Source organism: Lissotriton helveticus, chromosome 8 (genome assembly GCF_964261635.1).
Source record: "Lissotriton helveticus chromosome 8, aLisHel1.1, whole genome shotgun sequence".
NCBI lineage: Eukaryota > Metazoa > Chordata > Amphibia > Caudata > Salamandridae > Lissotriton > Lissotriton helveticus.
In genome coordinates, this window is record NC_136069.1 from 175,651,057 (window position 1) to 175,676,976 (window position 25,920).

Genomic DNA, 25,920 nt, shown 5'->3' on the forward strand with positions numbered 1-25,920 from the left:
TAGCTAAAGTGCTCAACTACCGAGACAGAGATTGCATACTGCATGCAGCAAGGGAACACCAGAACCTTCAGTATGAGAATAATAAAGTCTCTGTCAATGTAGACTGTACAAGGCAGGTGCAGGAACTCCCAGAAACCCTATTTAGGTGTCAAGCGCAAGCTCCAGGAGTTGCAGCTACAGTATATGCTCCTGTACTGAGCCAAGTTAAATATTGTAACGGGACACTTATCACACACTATGGGTCGTTCTAGGGCTTACAATAGCAACAAGCATTTACAATGCAATGGTCTCGGCATTATTAAAGGTAGACCTATTGGCATTGCTCATGACTTTTTTTTTTTTAAATCATAAATAAATGGCATTGTCATTTACATTGTCAATAGCTTAATCGTTAAATACATGGCATTGTCATTTACAATGCCAATAGCTTAATAGCTCGCAAATGCATAACCTATTGCATTTACACCCACACAGAGCCACACATACAGAGCCACGCGCACAGAGCCACAGACACACACACAGAGCCACAGACACACACACAGAGCCACACACACCCACACAGAGCCACACACACAGAGCCACACACACAGAGCCACACACACAGAGCCACACACACACCCCCAGAGCTACACACACACACCCAGAGCTACACACACACACTCCCACCCAAGCCACACACACACACCTAGAACCACACACACACACCCAGAGCTACACACACACACACCCAGAGCCACACTCACACACCCAGAGCCACACTCACACACCCAGAGCCACACACACCCAGAGCCACACACACCCAGAGCCACACACACCCAGAGCCACACACACACACGAGAGAGCAAGCACAGCGAGGGGGCAGGGAAGCAAGCACAGCGAGGGGGCAGGGAAGCAAGCACAGCTAGGGGGCAGGGAAGCAAGCACAGCCAGGGGGCAGGGAAGCAAGCACAGCCAGGGGGCAGGGAAGCAAGCACAGCCAGGGGGCAGGGGAGCAAGCACAGTCAGGGGGCAGGGGAGCAAGCACAGCCAGGGGGCAGGGAAGCAAGCACATCCAGGGGGCAGGGAAGCAAGCACAGCCACAGCCAGGGGGCAGCTGCCAGCAGAGGTTCGTTTGGCCAGAGATCTCCCGCTCTGGCTCTGTGAAAGGCCTAATATCTGGCAGAAGATCTACTTCTTGATCTCATGGAACTCAACAAGTCTGCCTTCCCGACAGCGAACATACCCAGACATCCAACTGCACCAATGCCAAGTACTACAACTAAGGCTACCTCATCCGCCCAGAACCTCAAGATTCATAAAAGCGGTCCAACATGTTCTTGCTTTAGATCATCAATCCAAGCACACAAGTGGATAAACCACAAATGACACACTATCTATCTCAGAATGATCACTTTGACACACAAGCGCCAGCTGCCAACAACCTGGTCACTGTGTTCAACAATAAACTATCCCCATCTTCATGCCAAAACCACAAGCCTTTAAACAGCATACATGGAAAATCACAAAACCTTGTGTGCACAACACTGTCCGTAATTAATGTAAACTGGAGTTGCCAAGCTATTAGGACAGAAGCACATGTCCCGTAGTAGACAATATTACTCAAACAGAAGAATAAGTTTTATAATTGTGTTCCTGATTGACACTTCTGCTAGCCGAACTTGTTATTGGCTTGTCAGGGAAGGTGCACATTATCAAACAGATCAAGATTTGTGGAGTTATGAGAGAGAGAGAGTCTCTTTAGCTCTCTCTCTGAGTTTTGGCCAAGCCTACGGTCCCTCGACCTAAAAATTAAATGGCCTGAAAATGATGGCTCACTAGCAAAATTAGGCAGCGCCCTCTCTCCCACCTTTTTCCTCCCTCCTTCTTGGCGCACCGGGGATGAAGCTGCACCCCACAATGCACTGCCCATGTTCTGCCCGGCATGGGGGGGTGGAAAGACCACCCATCCCCCCAGAGTTTACTACCGAACATGGACCGCCTTGTGCGGGGGGGATGCAAGGTTCAAAGGCTCCTCTGCCAACCCCATACTTTTGGTTTGCAGTACCCCGCACCGCCCTGCACTGGGGTAAGGGGTAACCGTCCCCAGCAGCTCGCGATCTCTGTGCTCCATATAAACACACAGCCCCTCCCTGGGTCCCCGGAGGGTTTATCGGTTTGATACCCCTACCAAAATGGCGGGGTGATAGATTGAGAAGTACTAAAACATCCCCATGAGTTGGTTTTGTGAAGACCTCCCCTCTCCCAAAACGTGTTGGCATTGCCCCGCATATGCTGGAGTTGGAAAAGGCACCCACTCTGCAGTTTTTGTGACGGTGAAATAGCCCCCCCCCCCCCCCCGGGTCAGAGTGGAGAACGCCCTCATGTCCTTGAGGCAAGACACCCCTCTCCATCTGCTGGAGTGTCCTCCCCGGAGTCCCATGAAGGCGGGCGGACGTACTTACCGCAGGCACTTACCGGTATGCAGTGCTAGGAGGAGTCCGCTGCCCCCTTGCGTCGCTCCTCCAGACACCTCGGACACTGCCCCTTTAAGAAGCTCCTACTCCTCTGCCACGGGCCTCTGCTGCTCAGGGCGCCTCGGTTTCCCGCCCGCCTCTCCCATCTGAAGTCAGGCAGCACTGGAGCCCTCTCCCAGCACCGGCAGTGCCCAGTGCCACCCCCTCCTCAGCAGCCGCTGCTGCTGAGCGTGCTCCCTCCACGTCTGAGCCCACCCGCCAAACCTGCCACTACCCATGCCCCCTCCCCTTACAGCCTCGGGGCCATCCCCAGCAGCACGCGCCGGGAGGTCCCCCGCACTGCTCCCTCCGCAGACCCCTCCGTCCCAGGGAGCACGCGCCCTTCCCGCCGCCAGTTCCCTCTCCACACTCTGCAGCCAGCCCTGCTCGCGTCGCCCCTTCTCCGCGGCTGGGTCTGCTTAGCCCTCGCTCTCTCCCCTGCAGGACCAATGCCCCTCCCCACTAGCCATCTTCCTCGCCTCCCGCCGAGCGAGCCCACTCCTCTCCGGCGGCCGCCCTCTGCCTCACCGCAGCCCGATGAACCCTTCCACAGCTGCTAGCAGAGTCCGGCTTCCTGCAGGGACCGCTCTCTCTCTCTCTCTCTCGGAGCCCCCCTCCCCCAACTTTGTGTTGACCCAGCCCCTCAGAAGTGAAGAGCTGCTGTCCCGTCGCCCCTGCCTCAGGTCATCGCCTGGGGGAGGGGGCCACAGGCAGAGCCGGGACTCGGAAAAGCTTCGAGGGGGAGGAGGTGGGGAAGGCGGGGCTCTCGCGCTACCTCGGTTCAAACCTAATCTACACTACCCCGAGTGCGGCGCAAACGGCAGAGCATGGCTTTGGGAAGGACTGACTCCTAATCCGCCCTTAGTAATGATGGCGCACAGGGGTCTCTGCTTGCAGCCGTAAGCAGTGCCCCCTGGAAGTCTGCCGGGATGTGCTGGTACCCCTGATAGCCGACCTAAGGGCATAAACACTGGACTAGAAGTTAATATTTGAACAGAAATGGTATTCCCCGTTGAGCGCCTCACAGACCTGTCGCGTCCCCGCTGTTTCAGATTTACACACACCGTGAAATGCTTTCCAGGAAGCCACGGACGGGACTCGCTCACAGCAAAGGTGTAGATTAAAATAGTTGGCCTAGTGTAAATAATGCAAAGGAGAGCTGCGGGCGGAGGGAGGGGGGGGAGCGGGACGAAGGAGAGCTGCGGGCGGAGGGAGGGGGTGGGAGCGGGACGAAGGAGAGCTGCGGGCAGAGGGAGGGGGGACGAGCAGAGCAGCTCTGGAAACCACCACCGTCTTTCTCCGAGGCAAAGCAGAAATGCCTCGGAGAAAGCATGGTAATTTTCGCATTCGGGGGCGTGTGTTTTGTTGTTCTGAGTGACAGACAACGTCACTGTCTAAAGAACAGCAAAACTTACGCCCCCGAATCCGAAAGAGACAGGGCTTGTTTGGAGTGACTCCCTTCTCTTCCAATGGCTGGCCTCCGTTTAGGAAGCCAGCCAATGGAAGCGAACGGATCTGAGAGGCGGGTTTAAACTGCCCTACTCCAAAACATAAGATCTCCGGACCGGAAGCTGCGCTTTGCGCAGCTTATAGGTCCCTCGACCTAAAAAGGAACATAGCACAGCTCTGGGGAGCTATTCACATACCCACCCTGTCAGACTGGAAGAAAGACCTTGACTGGTGCATGTTCAGGGAGAAAACAGTATACACTGCTCAGGGTTGCCCCTGGAAATGGGCCAGGGTCTGGAACCCATGGAATTCCTACAGGGGAAATGTTTGTAGCCAGCCCCATGAAATCGATCTTGATATTGTCTCTTCCCCATGACTTACAACTGGGAAAACTGTTAATTGATGCTTGCTGAATGTCTCCACTGTCACGGCATTTACTCAATCCTATGTACTGTACGTATATGTCAATGACTGTTATTAAAAATAATTATAAAAAAATATATGTATTCTAACGGGGGCAGACTGCACTTCTTTGACTCCCTGGAGGAAGTCTAGGAGTGGCTGAAAATTCGAGGAGACAGTCTCCCACCCCGGAAGCCACGAGGGCAGAGGCGAGGATGGGGAACACGATCGAGTAAAGGCCTTCGTCAATGAACTGATCGGACAAGAATTCAGCACTCGGCTGTACAAACAGATCATAGGATAGGATCACAGTGGGAGAGGATGGCTTGCAGCAGTTGAATACAACTAATTTTGCCGGACCTCTGAACTCTCTACTAGTGGTCACTCCTATTGAACTGGAGCCGGGGGCTCAGGTCTTGGGCCCGACGTTAGACACTGTGCCCGAAACTCTGATGGATGAGGCTTCTGAACCGGGGGGAGACTAGGGGATGGATGCTAACTGTGAAAATATGGACTGCGGCCCAGAATCCAACCGCTACATGGTAATCTTGTGAAGTGGAACTGATGGGATGATGAGGCAATGCCAGTGTGACTAGCATGAGTGATGAAGTATTAGACAGTCCGTCTACAGGAGTGATTGGATATATGCAGAAATTTCAGGAGAAATGAAATGAATGTCAGTGAGGGGATAGCGCATAAGTGGGGCACCACAGAATTGAAGAGCAGATGCTGATCTGTAATGGGTGGGTGGACTGGGGACGCAATGTTGCGTGTTGCCCCTGTTGGGCTAATTGGGATGCTGTGCACATCCTGGCACGAGCGTGAGGTGGACAGTATCGACTGTGATGTTTGCCGAGTATTGTCCATGGGTTGGGGAGGGTAAGTCTGGGTCCTTGTTCATGGACTGTTACAGGTTATTAAAAAAAAGTAGCGTGGTTGGGACAATTGAGCAGTAAATACAGTGGCACAGGTGGAGACAAAAATCAAAAGAGATATCATGGTATGGGAGGTAAAATCTCTTAGCTGGAATGTCAGGGGGCTAGGCACCTGCCCTAAACATCATAGAGTCCTCTCTTTTCTTAAGAGACATAATATAATGTTTACATGTCTGCAAGGAACTCTCTTGGATGACACAGGGGCTGCAAGGGTAGCGAAAAAGTGGTGGTGCCACGTAATCCATTCCCCCTATTCAACATACACTAGGGGCACGCTGATTTGGGTGGCACGGGTACTCCATTCACACTCCAGTACATGGAAGCCGACGTGGGGGGTCGCTATGTGCTACTGAGAGCAAAATTGGATGGCAGAGACATAGCTATTCTGAAAACGTATGCCCCGAACACGAACAAGCCTGCCTTTTACCCAGCGCTGTAGGATCTAATTACGGCAGAGCTGGAAGCTCCACTCATATGGTTGGGTGATTTTAATTGTATCATAGATCCTGACCTGGACCAACACCCACCCAGAGCGGACACTAAGCCGCATATGACTAAATAATTAAACAGTGTGATGGGGCTATGGGATGTCTGGCAGATGCAACACCCAACACAGAGGCTATACATGTGTTTTAACCCCCCCCCCCCCCCCCCGCACAAAACGCACGGTAGGCTAGACAGAATCTTAACGACTCCATTGCCTGCCTTTCTGGCTGCCGAGATAACTGGCTAGATTCTTGTCAGACCATGCTCCGGTGTCCTGTGTAGTACAGTGGAATACCAAAGAGCAGGGACACAGTTACTGGTGAATGCCATCATATCTCTTAGAAGATCAGGAGAGCAGAGTATCGCTTTCCTGATCACTTACTGAGTACATGTCCCCTAACTGGAACACCACGGGCAACAGAGGTACAGAATGGGAAGCTATGATGGTGGTAGTCTGCGATGCTGGAATGGGACTAACAAGCGGAGTGCAGAGGCAATTGCAGCACGAGTTGCGAGACAGGAAAGACACACTAGCTGAATTTCAGAGAAACACCCGTGGGCAGCCCGATTCCCAAGGACGGGAGCGCCCCAGTGGTAGAAGTGGGCGGGAACGGAAGGGCACGGCATGCCCCTACTTCTAAAAATTATTTCAGTCCGTTCCCCTACTTCTTACTTTCCACAAAGCATCCCGGGATGGCAAGAATAGTCCTACTTAAAAACGAGAACTTTTTTTTTTCATTCCGATTCCAGGGGCTGCTCGCACTTCTCTGTTGAACTCCAGAGGCTGCAGTCCCTCCCTGAGCTCTCAGACTGTGGGCAGGCCCATTGTCATTCCGATTGAGGCCGTTTATCCCCTTTCGAATGACAATGTGCCTGCCCTTTGCCTTTAGCACAGGGGTTCCCAATCTGTGCGCCGCGCAGCACCCTGGTGCGCCTTTAAAACTAAACAGGGGGCGCCGCGAACAGATGCTATAATTATTAATTATGTACGTCCTCCATGTCAAACTCTCGAGTAAACTTTTAGCTCAAATTTCACTTCTCATCAGCCTGGGCGTGCTGAGATGCCAACCAATACATCAGTGTGATAGCCTGTTTGAACTCTGAGGCAGTAGCTGCAGCACATTCGTAAGGAGTATTTCACAGCAAAATATACTTATGTTTTTTTTACCACGCAATATGAAACCAATTGCCTTGAATAGACACCAATAGAAAGTAGGTTGCATCACTCACACGCATAGATTACTGATGCTGTTTGTTAGTCACTTTAACTCCAGCTGCACTCAAATTCCTGATTTTTGTTGATGGCTGAGTAAAAGTGTTTCTGTCTGAAGTCAGTAGAGGGCTGTGTCTTACAGGAGCCAATCGGGCTACTAAATGTTGCATGCAGGCCTCGTGGGCCAAGGGGGGCGTTTGGAGGGCGGGGGTGGGGGTGGGTGTGGATGGGAGATTCCAGCAAACGTCTCAGCATGTATCACTAATTTGGGGTGTTATGCACGTACCACCAGAGATGGTATCAATGTTTAATTTGGTAGCTGTGCATGTTGAGGGGGATTTGGGTATGATAAACTGCACAAAAGAACAGACACTTCCCCCCTAAGCTCCTAATTGTCCCAAGGATTGTATATGAACAGCAGGGTCTGGAGCTGTGTAGTGGACTGGACAGAAGGCTGTTTGCCAAAACGAATTTTATCTGGTGTGAAATTTAACGGCATTGGGCCAGCGAGCCTAAAGCTACAGCTCTTGGGGTGGATGCTAGTAACTCTGAGTGGGCAGTCTGTACAGCAGTCTCACAGAACTGAGTTACTTCTTTCTTGGCACTATGTGAACTTTGCTGTGGTTTTTGTATCTTTTAAAAATTGCTTTGCTTTGTTCAGAGCCAATGGAATCATACATCCCGTAAAGTAAATAGATTTTTGAGAGGCAAATGCTCTTTTGCTCAGTCTCTTACCCTCTCTTCTGAGAGTGCCAAGTTTTGCCACTTTTGCTTTTGTGCACTTCACACAGACCACCGAGTACTGTACCACATCTGACTGATTTAGATGACTAGTGACCTGTGTCCAAATTATGGAGTGTGATCTTTTTCTTACAACATAACATTTCATCATTACTAACATAATGCTATTTTGGGATCTTTAGTGCCCTTGAGGCATTGCACAAAGGTGTCATGTTGTGTCTTGGCTCTGCCCAGTGGAGTATTCGTCCATTGGCTTTTTGGGTAGATTTGTTCATGTTCACTCGAGTGCCTGCATTGAACTGGATGACAAATAATTTGCTAACTATACTACTCTACATTCACTCTACGGATGCTGGCATGCATTGGCACATTAAAGCAATCTTGCTAAAGGTGTAAATGAGAAATATTTAAGTCGTCCCCCGTCCATCACCTGTTTCACTTGGCTCCCTGGAATGAGCTCCTCTAGAGGCAATTTTTTAAAACAAAAGATAGTTAAAAAAAAATCCATATGCAGAGCTCAGATTATTGTTTCTGGCTTACTTAACAAATTCAAGTGTTTCATTAAACAGCTGTCATATTTTTAATTTGTTACATCTATGATTATATTACCTTCATCTGCTTCATCCCAATTACTTTCAAGGTGAAAAATGGAAGTAGCCCCAAATCTGGGCTTACATCCCTTTGCCCACAAAAAAAAGTAAAATAATGGGAAGCCATGGCCAATAGGTCAAGGGAGCCGTAGGTCAAAAAGTTTGGGAACCACTGCCTTTAGCATATCAAGTGCCAGTGAGATCGGAGTTGGTGATTACAGAGGGCTTTCCCCAGATTACTGTGGGGAACTTGACACCTGTCATTTGTCAATGTTGTACATGTAGTGAACCGGGCAGGAGCAGTGACCAGACAGAAGAGGCGACAGGAAAGGAGAGGTACTAGGGCAGGAGAGGTGACCGGGCAGGAGAAGTAACGGACAGGAGAAGTAACAGGGCAGGAAAATTGACAGGCAAGAGAAGTGACGGGGCAGGAGAGTTGACGTGTCAGGAGCAGTGATGGGACAGGAGAGGTGACAGGAAAGGAGAGGTGACGGGGTAGGAGAAGTGATGGGGCAGGAGAAGTGAAGGGGCAGGAACGGTGATTAGGCATGGGCAGAAGCGGTAACCAGCAGTAGCAGGGAACAGATAGGGGCAGTGAACGGATAAGAGCAGTGAATGGGGCAGGAGAAGTGATGGGATAGGGGAAGTGATGGGGCTGGAGCGGTGATCGTGCAGGAATGCTGACCGGACAGGAGCAGTGAACGGGCGGGAGCAGTGAGCGGGCAGGAGCGGTGACAGGGCAGGAAAAGTGAGGGGGTAGAAAATGTGACGAAGCAGGAAAAGTGACGGGCTAGGAGCAGTGATGGGGCAGGAGAGGCAACAGGAATGGAGAGGCAACAGGAAAGGAGAGGTGACTGGGCAGGAGAGGTGACTGGGCAGGAGAGGTGACTGGGCAGGAGAGGTGACTGGGCAGGAGAGGTGACTGGGCAGGAGAGGTGATGGGGCAGGAGAGGTGATGGGGCAGGAGAGGTGATGGGGCAGGAGAGGTGACGGGGCAGGAGAAGTGACGAAGCATTAGAAGTAACGGGGCAGGAGCAATGATTAGGCTTGAGCAGGAGCAGTGAACGGGGCAGGAGCAGTGAACGGGGCAGGAGCAGTGAACGGGGCAGGAGCAGTGAAGGGGCAGGAGCAGTGAATGGGGCAGGAGGAGTGAACGGGGCAGGAGTGAACGGGCAGGAGGAGTAAACGGGGCAGGAGGAGTGAACGGGGCAGAAGTAACGGTGCAGGAAAAGTGACAGAACAGGAGACGTGACGGGACAGGAGAAGTGACGGGACAGGAAAATGACGGGACAGGAGAAGTGACAGGACAGGAAAAGTGACGGGACAGGAAAAGTGACGGGACAGGAAAAGTGACGGGACAGGAAAAGTGACGGGACAGGAGAAGTGACGGGACAGGAGAAGTGACGGGACAGGAGAAGTGACGGGACAGGAGAAGTGACTGGGAAGGAGAAGTGACGGGACAGGAGAAGTGACTGGGAAGGAGAAGTGACTGGGAAGGAGAAGTGACGGGGAAGGAGAAGTGACGGGGAAGGAGAAGTGATGGGGAAGGAGAGGCAACAGGGCAGGAGAAGTGATGGGGCAGGAGAAGTGACGGGGCAGGAGAAGTGACGGGCAGGAGAAGTGACGGGGCAGGAGAGGCGATGTGGAAGGAGAGGTGATCGGGTGGAAGGAGAGGTGATCGGGTACAAGAAGTGACGGGCAGGCGACATGACAGGCAGGTGACATAACAGGCAGGTGATGTGACGGACAGGAAAGGTGACGGAGCAGGAGAGGTGACGGGGCAGGAGAGGTGACGGGGCAGTAGAATTGACGAAGCAGTAGAAGTAATGGGGCAGGAGCAGTGATTAGGCTTGAGCCGGAGTGGTAACCGGGCAGGAGCAGTGAACGGGGCAGATGCAGTGAACGGGGAAGAAGTAGCGGGCAGGAACAGTGAACGGGGCAGGAGCAGTGAACGGGGCAGAAGTGATGGGGCAGGAGAAGTGACGGGACAGGAAAAGGTGACAGGGCAGGAGAGGCGCCAGGGAAGGAGAGGCGCCAGGGAAGGAGAGGCGACCGGGCAGGAAAAGTGATGGGCAGGAGAAATGATGGGCAGGAGAAGTGACGGGGCAGGAGAGGTGACGGGGCAGGAGAGGTGACGGGGCAGGAGAGGTGACGGGGCAGAAGTAGTGATTAGGCACGAGCAGGAGCAGTGACTGGGCAGGAACGGGGAACGGACAGGAGCGGGGAACGAACAGGAGCGGTGAACAGGGCAGGAGCGGGGAACGAACAGGAGCAGTGAACAGGGCAGGAGCAGTGAACAGGGCAGGAGCAGTGAAAAGGGCAGGAGCAGTGAACAGGGCAGGAGCAGTGAACAGGGCAGGAGCAGTAAACATGGCAGGAGCAGTGAGCATGGCAGGAGCAGTAAACAGGGCAGGAGCAGTGAACAGGGAACGCACTAAAAATGTGTATGTTTTGCTATTCTAGCCACACCCCTGACTCCGCCCACTGATTCAATCTTCGGTTATTCCCGCCCCCTGATTCTCCACCCACAGTTCCCCTACTTTTTTTTCCACTTCGACCACTGGAGCGCCCACTGCGGGAGCAGATTACTGACACTTGGGACAGACTGGACAAATACACTCTCACTCGGTATCGACAGTGGCTACACGCAGAAGGGGACAATTCCAGTCACCTGTTGGCCTGATTTTTACAAGCACCCCCAATGATCACGTGTATACGAAGTATGGCGGGTAACATATTGTACTCTACAGCAGGAATATTGGAGTAATTTCAGCAGCACTTGCAGAAAGTATATACCTCTGACCCAGCAGTTTGGACGGAATACTATACTCCCTTCCTGGAAGGGCTCCAACTGAGGACTCCCCTTGGAAGCTCGGAAGGAATTATAGGTGCAGCTAACATCCGAGGAGGTACTAGAGGCAATAGTTGAAATACCTAAAGCTAAAGCCCAGGCGGGTGGGGAGGTTTCCCGACTGAGTATTATCAGGTTTATTCAGAAAAACTGGTGCAGCCTCTGCTGCAGACATTAAACGAGGCCTTTGAGAGGGAAGTTTTGCCCCTTCTATGTGCAAGGGAGAACTTTGCATGCTCCTGAATCTGGGGGGGGAGGCAGTCAGGACCCTGCAGCGTATCGCCCACTCACAATGATAAATACTGATGTCAAAATACTTTGCATGGTATTGGCTAAGCGTCTGGGCCCTCACATGAACTACCTCGCCCAGGACAATCATTGTGGATTTATACCAGGTCGCAGCATGTGCATAAATACTCGACGCTTAGTGCACATTATGCAAGAGACACAGGTTGATGCTGAGGAGATGGCTCTGGTCTCGGTACGGTGGATTGGGGTTACCTTCAGGAGGTTCTGAGGGCGGCAGGGTTCGGACCGCGTTCCTGTAGCTGGGTCCAAATCCTTTACTAACTGTTTGGGTTCGGTTGGGCCAAAGTAGATCAGCAAAATGGACACTGGAGCGTGGCACTCGTCAATGATGCCCCCTTTGCCGCTGCTATTCGCCCTGGCCATTGAGCCCATGGCGGTGTGGGCCAGGCGGGATCTTATGCAATGGGGAATACGGACAGGGAATGTTACTCGTCTATTGTGGCTTTATGCGGATGTTGCGCTGTTTTATGTTGTGTCCCACCGAACCAAACCAAACTCCTACAGCTCTTAGATGAGTTTGCTGATTAGTCAGGTTTATGCCTCAATAGGCATAAGTCATTAATCTTCCCATTGGCGGGGCTGGTAGCGCGAAATCCTGAAGACCTGCCGAGGCCCGGGTTATGGTGGAAGACCGGTCACTTTAGTTATCTGGGCATAGAGGTGGCACTCAGGAATTCACAAGTACTACACTTAAATATGTACAGGGTGCTTGAATCCCTGAAGCGTTCTGAGGCCTTTTGGAACACACAGCCACTGTCCCTCATGGGTAGGATAGCGGTGGCCAAAAATGGTGATATTGCCTCGGTGTTTCTATATGCTACAAAATTTGTTGTGCAGTATACCCAGGCCAGTCTTCAGACAACTGAATTCAGTGTTGTTATCTCTATACTGGTCAGGGAAGCGCAGTAGGGTATCATTGCAGGACCAGGCAAGCCAATATGAGGAAAGGGGCCTGGAAGAGCCCAATCTAGGCCTATACTGTTTTGTGGCACAGCTGCACATGCAAATCAGTGATTGGACGAAGGTGATAATTGGGAGAAGCGTTTACTCAGCGGGCGAATAAAGCCATACATCCTACCTGCAATTCTGATGGAGGGAGCAGGTGCTCCCGTAGACTTGCCATATATCGTTAAACAGACAGCATATCTTTGGCAAAAGTTCGTAGAGCGAGTACTTAAGGATGCGCAATTGAGCATCTGGATTTTGGTCCCAGTATGAAAAATGGTTGAAAACATGACATTCTAGGCTTGGAGAGAGGGAGGCGGCCAGGTACTGGCGGATCTGTATTCTAGCGACACCTTTATCACCTTTGAACGAGCATGTGAGGGGTTTGGTCAGGGACAAATTCAGTATCTGCAATATGCGGGCCTTATGGAACTTGTCAGAGCAGCATGGCCTACGTATCCAAATGCTCAGCAAATTACTGAAACACTGGATGTATTGCTGACATTTGGGAGTGGGCGACGATTGGGGTAATTATTATACAAGGCCATGAGGGTGGACTCAAGGACCCCTCCTCTTCAGATTCAGGCCGCTTGGGATGATGATCTGCAGATAACCATGATGGAGAAGACTTGGACAGGGGCATTTACCTTAAGCTGTATGGCACGTACGGAATACGGCCAAATACAGGTAAGTAAACATATAAATAAATAAAACGAATTTCGGTGCATGCACTGCATCGCCAAATGCGGTGCAGTGCGCGCAACTAAATTCGTTTTAGTTATTTATATGTTTACTTACCTGTATTTGGCCGTATTCAGTAGTTTACTACCCCCGCCCCACAGCACCGCCCGGCAGCACTCCCACCACCAACCGCTACTGTGTGCGGCTGAACTTTCCTCTGCAAAGAGGATTTCCGGTGAATATTTTACGATGTGGCTCAATCGCAGCGACGCACCTCCTGAAAGCGTGCCAGTGCCTGCCCGGAATTGAGCCCTTTTGGTGTGCCGCGGAAGCGAAAAGGGCAGACAGGTGAAGCCGAAGACCGTCTTCGGCTGGGATCTTGGTCAACCTCGAAAATAGATTGAACCAGGGGTGCAATGGACTTTGCATTCAAAGACACCAAAAAACAGCAAATAATCACATCTTACTATTACCCAATGGAGGGTTATTAAACAGGAACAAAATAAATAAATAAATGTGAACAACAAGTACCAGAAGACTTTGCAACCCACTGAGGACGCCCACTAGGGGGCGAAAAATTGCATAAAAAGAAACATCTATGTTGTTTCACAATCACCTAATACAATGTGAGAGGCGTACCTTTGAAGAAGTTCGAGGCAGAACGAAACATATCAGGATTGCCAATGGTCTCACAATAAATGAATACAAGCTTCATTGTGGTGTGCGGCTGAAATTTCCTCTGCAAAGAGGATTTCTGGTGAATATATATATTGCGTGATCAAGCCGTAAAGGCGAAACGCGTCGTTTTTCTACTTGCCAATAAACTTTTCCTGCAAGAAGCCCTGGGTGTCCGAGTTTCTTCCCTAATTCGGAGGTTTTGTTGGAGTAAAGTTTAAGGTTTGCCGGTAACCTAACTTGGACCGCCCGCGACAGCCGGAGATCTCTATACCGGAACTTGTGGAGGCATATATATATATATATATCTCTATATATATATATATATATATATTTAGATAGATAGATACGCCTCCGAGTCTAGAATACTTAGAGAGGGGAGCGTGGCCTTAACACAGTGCTGGCAGAAGTCTGGAAAGCGCTAATTAGCATACAGCGTGATGGCAGCAGAAAGAAGAGAAAAATGGGCGAAAGCCGCAAATGACATGTTTCAAGACTACGATAAAGTTATTAGTGTAGTAAGCACAACAAACATGACTACACAAAAATCTCCAAAGAGAGTCTTATGGGACAAATTGTGGAGGGCTCTCAAACTGGAACAGAACAAATGGTGGGAGGCAACCACCTTACAAAAATACATTGAAGTGGGAAGAATCCCTCGTGGGCTGCGTATTTTTGTAACTCCGACGTTTCAAAACCCTGATCCCGAACTAATTAATGGGTGGGCAGCCAATAATCATGAATGTTCACTCAATATGTTGCGGATGTTGGTCAAATTTGCTTCCAAAGATATGGAAAGGTTAAAACTAGAGATTGAAGGACTGACTAAGGAATTACAAGAAATGTGCACTGAGGATGAATTCAAAATAGAGATGGATAAGATAGAAACAAATTTGAATAAAATTGAAACCGACATCAGGAACAGAAAACAAAGAAATTTCCAAAGAGACCTGGTAGATTACCAACGTGGGCAAATATTAACTTTTGCTAAAAAGTATGATAAAATGAGAGCGGCAATGCAATCGCCAGAGAAGCCCATTAACCAGTCGGATGAACCAGCAAGTACATCCGAAAATATATCAGAAGACAGCCTACAATCTATTACTAGTGGCAGTGATGTCTCGACTGGTGCTATTTTTTCTGGAGTAAAAACCAGTGTTTTAACGGAGTTTTCAATGGTAATGCAGGACAAACAAGGCAACAACCAAAGATATCAAGGGCGTGGAAGAGGCAACAGAGGAGGAAAAGGCAAAAATACATCTTCATTAGGAAACTTAGGAAGCCCTGTGGGAAGTCGTACAAGGGGCCAGCTGAAAGCGAAATGATGCAGAAAAGAACTGTCATCAATCTGTCAGATCGTATACTGACCAACAAAGAGGTAGAGTTGTTATCTTTGGGACTGACTTTCTGTCCATTGAACACTTTTTCTCTTACCCAGAGTAAAATTGATTTATTCTTCTTTACCAGAAAGCTAAGGATAAGAAAGTGGTATGCAACCAAAGTGGGTAAAAACAACGTTACCAATGTGGAGGAAAAACCACATCATTTGAGCATTGCTGAAGCCCAGTTAACACATTCACTCAATGTATTAAGCGAAGAATGGGAAGAAAGTCATGATCCCTATCAGGAACTATTAGCAGCTAATGTATCATTGGGGTTGAGTGCTAATACAAACTTTAAGCCAAAATCTATATTTCTCCCTCAGATTCGTAATGATACAATTGAGGTATTTGAGAGATGTATGACTAAAGAATTGGCAAGAATAGCAGACCGCAGATATCATCAAGGTTGGAGAAATGTTACACAAGCACAGTTAAAATCACTTGATGACTTAAGAAATGATCACACTATAGTGATCAAAAATAGTGATAAAGGTGGTAACATAGTGATACAATCTAGAGAGAACTATGTAGCGGAAGGTTTAAGGCAGTTATCTGATGCAAATAGTTACTGCAGAAGTAATCGTATGGAATATGAGAATTCCATCAGATTGTTCCATACGCAACTCACAGAATGGAAAAATAAGGGTGTACTAGAGGAAGATGAATATAGATTTTTATTCTGTAAATTCCCCAGGTTACCAGCCCTGTACCTCCTGCCGAAAATACATAAGAGCACTATAAATCCACCAGGGAGGCCTATTGTTTCTTCAAACGGTAGCTGTTTTGAATGTGCTTCCTAATATTTCTATTATTTCTTACAGAGCTATGTCCAACAATTGCCATCTTATGTAAAAGATTCAGGTGATTTTCTGAAAAAGATTGAGAAATTGAAATGGGAGGAAGAGTTTTCTCTTCTTTCACTTGATGTAACAAGTTTATATACGTCGATTCCTCACCAACAAGGACTTGATGCATGCATGCATTTCTTATCCAAAAGATCTGTGTCCTATTTACATCATACACAGATGTTGATCAAGATGATGCAATTATGCCTCACACAGAATTATTTCTTATTTGATAATAAGATTTTCAGGCAGACTCTCGGTACTTCCATGGGGACCTGCTTTGCTCCTTGCTTTGCGGGTCTCTACATGGGGTACTGGGAGGAAACCGTAACATACAAGTCACCTATGTACCAAGAACACGCGATTAAGTGGATGTGTTATATAGATGAAGTGATGGTTGTATGGAAAGGAACTGAGGAGGAGGCAAATATTTTGGTAAATGACCTCAACAACAATGATTTCAACTTGAAATTTACAAGCAATTGGTCCAGAAACAATTTGGAATTCCTTGACTTAGAAGTAAAGGTTTCTGACAACAAATTGGAAACATTGTTGTTTAGAAAAAAGACTGCAGGGAATAGTATTCTCCATGCGCGTTGTTGCCATCCTAACTCTTTGATTCGGAGCATTCCAATAGGCGAACTTTTAAGAGCAAAGCGCAATTGTAGTACCAAAGAAGCCTTTGCACTCGAGGAACAAAATATGATTATGAGATTTTCTGAAAGGGGCTATTCGAGGAAAATAATTCATGAAGCCCAAAAAGCTGTGGTCAAACGTTCAAGAGAATCGTTACTACAGCCCAAGAGCCAGGATGTACAAAGTGAGGATGACAATAAGACACGTTTCATTACCACTTATAGTAGCCAAGCAGGTATGCTCAGAAAGAGTCTCATTAAATTCTGGCCCTTACTGCACAGCGACCCTGATTTAACCAAATGTGTCAATGACTTACCCCAAATCTCTTTTAGGAGGGCAAGGTCCCTTAAAGATCAATTGTGTAATGCAGTGATTGCCAAACAACCAAAAACTTCAGGTGTACAGGGGTTCTTTACTTGCAGGAATTGCAAAGCCTGCAAAAATAGTCGGAACAAAAAGAAAGTCCAATTAACACGTATATCGGAGACTTTCATAATAAAAGAACATACATCTTGTACAAGCGACTATGCAGTATATGCATTATTTTGTCCCTGCAATAAAGCCTATATAGGCAGCACCATCAAGCAAGCAAAATTAAGGGTACTGGAGCACTTACGGGCAATTGTTAATATGGACAAAACATATCCTATAGCCCGCCATTTTCACAGTCACCACAACCAAAATGCAAACCCATTGAGTTTTTGTGTATTATGTACAGTGAAATTCAATGAGAGGGGTGGAAATCGGACGCAAACCCTACGTAGGCTAGAATCAAGAATGATTATCCAGTATAAAACTATGTCCCCAGGAGGTCATAATTGCGATGAAGAGATGGAAGTACACTTAGGCTGATGAATTAATAATGATATAGTTCCAGTTTTAGATGAGCTATCCGCAGTTTTAAGTCTAGTGAGAATCGACTTTGGGAAATGATATATAGTTTTTGCCCTAAACTGTTTTTAATTTCTCGTGTCTTGATTGTTGAGATGTGAATGGTTTTTATGAAAAAATATAAAAAAAGTTTTTTATTGATAGTCACAGGCTGTACATTTTCATTGTTTACAGGGGCGGTGTTTTTCAAGACTTGAATTCAATTCGACTTAAACTGGACAAAATTCCAGTATAGATGATTGAAACAAGGTTGGCTGGATAATCGGACTGACAATGGACCATTTAAAGACTATAATGCCACTATGGCTACATAGTATTAAATATGGAGTTGGTAGATGTGAAATCGGCCCACTGGGGCATGATCTAATATGAGAATGACTCATGAAATGCTTGTCATGTGATAACATATAATTTCCCACATGGGAATGATTGATGAATTAATGTCTTGTATGCATTGTAAGAGGTTACTCTATAATTGCCCACTGGGGCAGAATAGAAGAAGTGATGATTATCATGTACACAATCCAGGGCAATATGAAATCCTAATGATTTAGAGTCCATCATCTATTTTTGTGGCCAACTATGCAGAAAACGAGTTAATCCTCGAGTTCGATTGTTTAAAATGTTTACAATGTTCAAGCCATGTTAAATGTATGGAAAAAGGATTTATTATCATTTGAGGTCTGAACATTGCAATTTACACCGTCCCTTTGAATATTTGAATTTTTGTTCGTGCTTGCAGCACAAGAAGTATTTTCTTTCTGTTTATACATACGATGATGACCGTGACTATAATTCTAGTACACCAATGAGCATTCACTGACTCGTGACTAAGGGGAGGAGCCCCGAAACACGTCTAGTGACTAATGTTTCTGCTGCTGAGAAACGCTAAATAAATGAACTTTTGATCAAAACGCCGATTGCGTCCGTATTTCATACTGTCTTTGGAGTTTAGGACCTTGGTGTGGATATCTTGAATATATAGATATATATATATATATTGCTCCAAACTCGCCTTCACTTCTCTCTGCCACAAGAACAGACGAGCGTGGACCCAGTAATTTAGTGCAGATATTCTTTATTCAGCCAATGCCGCCATTACGCGTTTCGGGCGATCCCGCCCTTGATCACATATATATATATGTATGTGTGCATGTCACTGAAAAACCACAGGTAAAACCTTTATGTTAAATAAAAAGGTTCTGGCTCAAATTCGTTAAACTACTGGAATGTGCCTGTTATGGTTTGCAGCACAAATCATAACTATCATCTCCCCCTTGTGTTGGGAGTGGCATCACAAAGCAGCAACTCTCCTTTGTGTTGGAAATGTCATCGCACACAATGGCAAATTTCTGTGGTTTACTAAACTTGAGCCAAAACCATATATTCAGTCAATTGTAGCTATTTCTATGGGTGAGTTTGCTTCAAAAAAAGGATACATGTAATTTTTTTCCGCAAAAAATACTTTTCAAAATCAGTAATTTCATACCTATTGTTAATAAATTGACTTTTCTTCTTTTGGTAAACTTCAACTACAATTTAACTGTACTAACTAGTTGGAAAAATACCCCAATATGTTAAGTCAATTTTATTTTTTTGCTTTGGCTGTGTATCTCAGTGAGTGCCAGTGTTTGTGATCTTATATCTTTGTTGGACAATCACTGCCCAACTGACCTTTGCTTACAATTGGGGTCTTCAATACTCTGTGATTACTCCGGAGTGTGTACCTGAGTGAGTAGTGCTGTCTGTGTTCTTCATTCTTTGGTGACCAACTGTTTGCTGAAAGCACCCTTCCTTCCTTCAGAGTGATAATTTTACAGAATTATCCCTAACCATGCATCTGACTGACCACAAGTTTTTCTGTTCGTGCATATGTGATATGTGTTGGACACACTGTAGTCTCACTGTTGTTGTGCCTCCTTCATTGTCCTGAAATGTATCTGATTAATTCAGTCCTTCATTGCACTGTAGTGTACTTTTGCTGCTGTTGCAGCGACCTCTTAAATTCCTGATTGTGGCCCATAGTGCTGCTGTGGGTGAGTGAAGTGGGTGTGTAAACTTAGACCTGCGTTGCACATCCTCCACCTCATTTTACTTTTGCTTTGGCGGCTGGTGACATTTGAAAGTGGTGGGCCGTAAATACTGCACTGTGGCGAGCGAGCGCAGCGAGTGAGGCCGAACCACCTATGGGGAGTTCGGGGGGGTTCTCCCACAAGAACATTTTGAAAAAAGTTGGCAAATGGTGCATTCTCAAGCACATTTGAGAAAGAGGTGGCTTGGCGATTACATCTCTGGGAGTAGCCAGACAAGTCTCTTTGCACTTGCACAGATACATCTCTCTCCCTGCATTCATATAGGCACAGTCACCCTGCACTCATAGACCCATTACTCACCCTTCCCTGACACATCACTAAGCCAGCATTCACCCTTCCACATCACTCACTCTGGACTCACACAGGCACACTGCTCAACCTGCACTCATACAGACATCACTCACCCTGGCCTCACACAGGCACCTTGCTCACCCTGCACTCACACAGACATCACTCACCCTGGACTCACACAGGCACACTGCTCACCCTGCACTCACACAGACACCACTCACCCTGGACTCACACAGTCACACTGCTCACCCTGCACTCTCCCAGACATCACACACCCTGGACTCACACAGACATCACATGCCCTGGACTCACACAGGCACACTGCTCAACCTGCACTCACACAGACATCACTCACCCTGCACTGTCACAGACATCACTCACCCAGGACTCACACAGGCACACTCCTCACCCTGCACTCTCACAGACATCACTCACCCTGGACTCACACAGACATCACATACCCTGGACTCACACAGGCACACTGCTCAACCTGCACTCACACAGACCATCACTCACCCTGCACTGTCACAGACATCACTCACCCAGGACTCACACAGGCACACTGCTCAACCTTCACTCACACAGACATCACTCACCCAGGACTCACACAGGCACACTGCTCACCCTGCACTCACACAGACATCACTCACCCTGGACTCTCACAGGCACACTGCTCCACCTGCACTCACACATACATCACTCACCCAGGCTAATTCTAAAATGTGGGAACTCATTTTAGAGATGTTTATAAATAGTCACAAATTAGAATTTCCGTTTTCCCCTATGGACTTTGTACAATTTCTCTGGAAAAATATGCCATGTGGCGGAGACTCAAAGCACTGGAATGTCGAATTTGCTGCCTTGTACTGTCAAGCCAACTGCTAGTCGAGTGGTGTTTCATTAAACTCATGTGTAAGTAAGAATACATTTGTATGCTTGAAATTAGGCTGCATTTCAATAAACTGATGCGATAATGCGGTGTCATGGATGGATGGTGACACTTCACAAAATTATAAAAAACAAAAGCTTAATCTATAAAACTTCGACACAGCAGTACTATAATTAAAACATATAATAATCATGTCGTACTTTCCTCTAGGGTTAAGGGCTGCTGTTCTGTTTTAAATCTCCCACTAAAGAGAATCGGGGGAGGGGACAAAACGAATGAAAGAGTAATTTCCCCCCATTTCATATAGGATGCTACAACCTGTTCTCTCTGTATAAATAATCATTGCGTGCTCACGCACCTTGAACACGTCCTTTCCCCACTCCAGTCACAACATTTATATATATTGAGATGTTCCTAAGTGAAAGTAAGGGTGAGGGAGGGATGTAATTAGTAAATGCTCACAGTGTCCTTTGATGTCCCCAGTTTCTTCAGCCCGTCCAAAGGCAGCAGGTCCGCTGAGTCATTGTGCATGAACTGCACCAACTTCTTTATCCTCCTCTGTTGCTCCCTGATCTCGGCCCCCTTCCTCCCCGAGTCCGACAGCATGCCCGAGTAGAACATCTCCGTGGCGGACCCCAGGGGGCATACAGCGCTCTCTCATCCAGTCTCAGTTTTCCTTAACAGCTCCCGCCCTCATTATAAAGCAGGAGACTAGGATCTCATCACCCAGCTCTACCGGTACTCAGAGAGTTTAGGCGGGGAGTACAGTTTGGCTTTGTTTTTTTTTTTTTGTTAACTTCTAAGTGCCACATCGGGGCTTGCCGTGCCCTGTCACTCATCCTGGTGGCATCCTCAGACTGTTCTGGTCTTGCAGGGCAGCTTTCATGAGCTGCTCACTCTCACAGCAATCTTCCGGGCCTCGCTGACCCTGTGGGACACCCAGCGCTGGAGATGCGAGTTTCTGTGCAACGCTCCTCGTGCCCGTGGTGGGCCTAGTTTAAAGTCTAGGGCATGCGCGGCGGCACCAGTGCCATCCTCGTGCGCGGTAACTCAGCCAATCCTGGCGCAGCATTAACATCGCCAAGGCGCCAGGATTGGTTAAAGAGCAGGGTTAATACTGCCCATAATGAGACCCGCCTCCCCCGGGTCTCTGCCTGTGTGAGTGCTAGGGGAGGAGGAGGAGGGAAGGGGCTACTGCGTGTGTGCGCATGCGTGGGCAAGTCATAAAAATGACTTGTCCTAAATGCGCACACACTGCTGCCACGCGGCTATCTGCCAGCCTGCCACTCACTGCCGCAGGCCCGCCCCCCACACCCTTCCGCGATGACGTCACTATAGTTAGTGACTCCGACCGACCTCAAATCATTATGACTGTCGGCAGTGCCGGTATTGTGCGCTGCGCTTGTAATTTTACTTTTTGGTATGCGCAGTGTCAGTGGCAGTGACGGTCGTCCATGGCTAGTGGGGCAACGCCCCAACGCCCCAATGGACGAACCGCCACTGACCCACCTCTCTGATTGTCGCACAACTAGTGATGTGGAAGAGTGGGGTGTGTCCGTAAACCTGGACCTGTATTCCAAACCCTCTGATTTTTTGCCTGTCTTTCGGCAACAGTTCCTGTGGGAGGGAGCTAAAATGGGAAATGATGTACTTTTTCATTCTGCAAAAGTGCAAAAATAAGGGAAACGTTGCTTGTTGTCACATCTGGTTCCACGGTTCAACTTGATTTATCCAATATGGACCTATAGGTCTTCTTCAATAATAACACCATTCAGTTGCTTGGTATTAGGAGAAATAATAAATTCAGATTATGTTTTCTCGATTGCTTTTCTCTGTGACCTCCTCTGGGATTTGCCTCAGTCCTGTCAATACCCAAAACTGATAATTTATCATGGTTTTCTCCATGCATTTCCTTCCAATGCCTCACAACAGAGAGGGATTGATCACGATGTTTAATTGTTCTCCTGTGTTCACGAATTTGTTTTTAATTGGAAAAATAGTGCTACCAACATATTGTAATCCGCATGGATATTTAATAACATGCACACATTATTTGTTTGAAAAGTAATCCTTTTCTTAAACTGTACATTTATGCCTGTGGCCAGTTTATATATTTCACAATTGGATCTATGTTTGCAAACTTTACACGATCTGGATTGTCCTCCTCTGGAAGACCCAGCACATATATTTTGACTCTGGAGAATATTTGATAAAGCTTACGGGTCAACAAAACATGGCATATTATTTTAGTTTAAAGCTTACTATGCACTACACAGGTTGGCACATCAAGGTACAACATTACTTAAGACCGTTTCTGTGAAGGATTGATTAGCCACGCTTCTTAAACCGCATTGTTTAATGTAAATAAATGTGAATCCAGTATTTGTATGGCGCACAAATCACCCCCGAAGGGGTATCTCGGCGCTGGGGGATCTCTTGAGAAACACATTTGAACTAGGGCTACAGGGGTGTGAGAAATGTAGACTTACTCATCCTCAATGATAGCTTCTGTTACTTACCTTGAAGTTAAAGCTAGTTCCTGATCTGATTGAAAGCTAAGAACTCCACACCTCAATATTGAGTAAAGCAAGCCTTTTGCAAGTGCTTTAGTCATGACCGACACTGAGGCCACACCAACATAAAGATTGTGCAAGAATCTAAATATATAGTTGTATGTATTTATGTATTTAAACAGACCCACCTAATCCAGGTAGATGACCTGGAAAGGTAACGCTGCTTTTTCTAAAGAAGTTGGAGATGGCCTTGCTATTGTGGAATGTTTGAATTGTTGGCAAAACTCAAATTGTAAGCCATATTGTTTAGGCATTAACCAACATCAGTAATGCTTCTGCAAAATACTCAGTGTCATCGAAACTCCTGCATTGACTGAGCCTGTTCCTTCATGGGCTGATTTAATCAAGTTACGGTGGCCCGGATGGTTGCGTAGATTTCGATCCCTAATCTTTGGAATGATCACTCTAGCCACCCATCAAGTGCCAGGAAAAGTTGTAATCCTCCAGAAAGCCACTAGGTGAACTGTTGAGAGTACTTTAGGGTCGAGCGTGATTTACAACTGAGTTACAGCTGCTACTTTTCGTTTTTTGTACTTTTACATAGGATTTCAGACCCTGATCAGTAGCTAAATTTCCTTTAAACTGGATTTCCTCACTCTGGTGGACTAGCACGTGCTGAACATCCACCAATGGAATCTGCCTTTACAAACCATGTCTAGAACTGCTTAGCTCTTATTGTCCTTCCTCTTAAGTCTTTGTACCGATTGGCTTCCCAATATTTTAAATCTACTTTGTACCGTCAAACACAAAATGATGAGCCAGATATTATCAATATAGGAGCAGAAGCTTCAGTTTTTTGGAAGGTTAGGAGGAAAGCATTTAATTCTGCCATTTAAGTGATTTAGGAACCTAAGGGTTTCAAATGAAGGGATTATTTTAAATTCTGAATCCTCAAACACCCCTGTACAGCTTCACCAACCATGCCATGGAGCACAGCTGTTAAGTGCCTACTGCAGTTTCACTGTTCCATCCTTGTAAAAAATGATCATGCTACTCATGTAATGGCTTTATCAATAATAACTTATGAACTTTTAGTAGGTATTGTAGAAATTCCTGTGCTAATTATTGTCAGAACATACTCTAAGTGTATGCCTGTACTAGCCTGACATACAGTCTCACTCCCAGAACACATATAAATCTTGGTATTTGCTATGCTATCTTTAGTGGGAGTCTCAAAGGAAGGTATTGGCATCACCTCAAAGATGTACTTACCCTCTGCGGTGGACTGCACTTTAATGGTCACTGCTTGAACTTTTTTTTGGGAGCAAAACACTCTTCTACTTAAGAATATAAATGTGATTTAGGGTAGACTGACCTTCATTGTACATGATAAATATGTATCTTGGTTGGTATGAAACTATTCATATCACTAGCTTGTGTTTGTTACCCAGAATTTGCAAATGTGCAGATGAACTTCTGGCCTTTTTCTAGTCTTCAAGTATTTCAATGTGTGAAGGTTTCCAATGTTTTTCCAATACATGCTGTGCTAATAGATTGGTACATGTATGTTTGCCTGAAATTCAGAAGTCCCATTGCTTTTTGAAGTTTATTTAGCTTATTGGGGTTCTAATATCCCACATTTCCCATGGAACCCTGGTGTGAGGTCCCTTTTCTTTACTGGATAACTCGTATACTAGAAATATAATATTCAAGAACCATAGTTTAGGTTTTCTGGAACTCAGCTTATAACCTACCTCAATAAATATTGTAACTCTACTATCTACTTGTTTAGTACGCTTCTCTAATTCTTTGTCGGTTGTATATGGCATTGACATATTAGGCTACACTAAAATGATGCTGAAATATGAACATTTTGAACAGCATATGTTTTGCAATGTTGGTTCAAATAGTAATAGTCCAGAACTAATCTCCATGACTTTTCTGGCTTCAATGCCTGCAAAATAGATGTTTGTAGTTGATGAGTATGTAGTGGTGAATCTCTGGTATTGCCCTAGATGATTCCCTACTAATTTGTTTAAAATTTGTTTGAGGTCTTTTTTGGTCTCTGGCTTCATTGGACCCTACTTTTGGATTTGCAATTTATCTTGAAAAGGATTATGCATGGAACAGAATCTTTGTTCCAGCCTCATTTATTTTTAAATAGCGATCAAGTCATTTGTAGCACCCACCCACTTTGTGGCATACCTGTCCTTATGTGGCTGGGTCTCTGGAGAACAAAAAGCTCCCATTGAAGCTTCCTCCACTAAAACAGTTTCAATAAAAAAATTGGCGGGCAGACTTCTTCCGCAAGAAGACTCAGTCAAATAAGATGTTGCTAAACAGCTCTCTATATTATTGTACAGGTTTTTAGAAGCATTCTTGGAACATGAGTTGGGTTTCGTCTCTGGGACTGGCTGCATTTGATGACATTTCTATGGCTGTTTGTGGGCAGTGCTAGCCTGCATTTAGCATAAACATCAAGTTGCCTGACCGTGGCTTTTGTTGGTCGACTATATAACACTTGGACAATGAAAGATTTTGAATTGGTATTTCTTCAACTATTTAGGAGAGCTGAATCATGACAAAACGTCTTCACAAACAGCCTTTAATG